Source organism: Anopheles aquasalis, chromosome 3 (genome assembly GCF_943734665.1).
Source record: "Anopheles aquasalis chromosome 3, idAnoAquaMG_Q_19, whole genome shotgun sequence".
NCBI lineage: Eukaryota > Metazoa > Arthropoda > Insecta > Diptera > Culicidae > Anopheles > Anopheles aquasalis.
In genome coordinates, this window is record NC_064878.1 from 67,031,049 (window position 1) to 67,033,548 (window position 2,500).

Consider the following 2,500-nt stretch of genomic DNA (forward strand, 5'->3'; position numbering starts at 1 on the left):
AGTCGTTTGATGAGATAATGGGCTGATAGCGACACTTTCGAATCAATTCAACGAGCTCTCTCAGCTCGGTGGTTCAAAGTTCATTTAATAGCTTAATTCCGGCAAAGTCCAGTACAGCACGGCGGGGCTGGCTGGCTTCGTTTTTAATTACCAGAATTAATTTGATTACGTTGCTTGTGCTCATGGTCCACGGAAGAGTTTAATAAGCGTGTGAAACACTCGCTCACAGAAACACGTGAACACGAGAGAATGCTCATGCTTCTCTGCTTGCTAATGGTTTTCATTTGCTTGCCACGACACTCTACCTGTCTGTCGAGCGCAATCTTAAGAACAACCGGAAACTGCCACTCGTAGAGAAGCGGAAAGTCCGTATGCATGTACTGTGCAGCACATTCTCAAGCACACTTTTGTTGAGAAAAAGCTATTAAAAATGCTTGAAATGAAAAGAAATGATTACATGGAACGGTAAAAGTGCAATTTGCTTTTTGCGAGTCAATGGAGGCGCCTAGTACCGAGGCAATGGAGGCGCCTAGTACCCCGTAGATTTTAGGAATAAAAAATGCGATATTCTGAGGTTTCTCTGCAGAAAAATAATGTATTTTTATTAACAAAAATGGCATGCAGAAGCACAGGGTCCTCTTGAGTAACTGTGGATTTAAATTATCCTCAAACACGTCTGTCTTTCACCCAAAAGCTCACCGAATCGGTAGAATCTGTACTACCATGGTGCATAGGAAAGATCACTGACCTAAGGTTAAAAGAATGCAGAATAGTTTTCATTTGATGTGCTTCCCTTTCCCCACGGAACAGTGAGGGTCAACCATATACCACGATTGCCGGAAGATGCTCATCGTAGCACTGTGCCAGTCAGGCCGGGCCAAAAATGCTTTCGAACGCATTGTTTGTATGCTAATTCATAGACCACATACAAAAGAGGCCGGAGGTAAAGATGGCCGACATTAGATTAAAGACCACACTGCTGTTTGTGGGGGTGAGCGTGAATTGGAAGGCCGAGTAAGAAGTTATTTATGAACGAGCCGAACCGTTGGGCTGTCGTTGGAATCGGCAGGATTTACTGGTAAAGGGCGTACCGTGTTGCTTATGCAACTTTGATTGGATTGGTTTACGGTGGTGTGTGCCAGCCATTGTTGAAACCATTGTGCAGTGCCCCATATGGGTTCAAAAAGGGGACGTGAAGCCACATGAACCGGTTGCTGGAGAGAGCGGATACAGAATTGATACGCTGACTGCATGCAACTCCTGCGTTATTTATGTCCGGCACGGTCTGGCGTTTTTGGTGAATATTTTAATAAACTTTACATTTTACGATTCGTTTCGCGAACCCCTCTGTGGACACTTCACACTATAGCGATGAGCTTCCGGAACCGAAACGAAGCGGAAACGGGAAGTCATTAATTTTACTCATTTGTCTCCACTAAGCCAAGCGTTGTTTGGCGTTATTAGAACGATAGCGTGAAGGGATTGAAAGCGCATTTGCAGTAAAGTTGAATTTGAGGTTTTCATAATAAATCCCACCGAGCATAGAAAAAGGCATCGTCAGCACAACATCGGGCACGGATATTTTGTTTCAAGTGAATTGGTAAATCAGAGTTTCACAGTTTTAATACGATTTTGTATCGATGTACGACTGAAAAAGTGGCATTCATTATTCAAGCACACAAATACTTCAAATACCTATGCTCGCATAACATTTGTACAAAGCATTGCTGCCACCAGGGTATGGTGTTGTACACCATCCGTGTTCCCATCATAAAATATGCAACTTAATTCTCGCCATAAACTATGTAACACTTGTAGCGAGGGCCGCGGAGGCCAGCAGCGAGTACACAGAATAAACATACTTCTCGAGCATAAGGTACCCCCCGCCGTTGAGTCGACTCGACGTTGTCGGCTAAGTTCATTTGATGCTTCGCTTTCCATACTAAGCAGGGACGGTGTACTTCCTTGGGTGCGACAACAACTGCATCTGTTTGGCTGTTGAATAATTAACACAGCAGCAGAGAACAAAAGCGAGATACGGAGTGTCAAGACCATGTCACGTTACGGTACCAGCTGGTTTTAAGAATAGTGAGTTCATACAGAAGATTAAGGAGAACGATTAGTTGGATTTAAAACAGTCTAATGGACATTTTACACAACAAAATGTACACCATTCATTCGTTCGAGCTTTTAAGAAAATGGAAGCTCATGAAATATGAGCGAATATAAAATCCATTTAATATGAACCGTTTTAAATAAAGTAAACTGCCATTATTCAATTGAAAAATATTCTGAATTGCATTACAGCATTACACGAAACCGGTTACCAGCATATCGGTTCCACGCAACAACGACTAACACGTTCGAGGGATCAATGAGCTAATGCTCGATAAGAAGGACGCGTTCCACGCCATTGGTCCCGAGAGGTGTTCTTCTCGTGTTCAAATCAAGGATCAAGTGGCTTATAAGCACCAGAAACCACAACCATTTACCGTAAACA

The 2,500-nt window shown here is 43.1% G+C and overlaps 1 protein-coding gene across 3 annotated transcripts in view; it reads right to left on the reverse strand.

The window, feature by feature from the left end:
* LOC126575396 (diacylglycerol kinase 1) overlaps positions 1-2,500 on the reverse strand; it is a 56,626-nt gene that overhangs the window by 1,392 nt on the left and 52,734 nt on the right. The gene's annotated exons all lie outside the window — the stretch shown is intronic.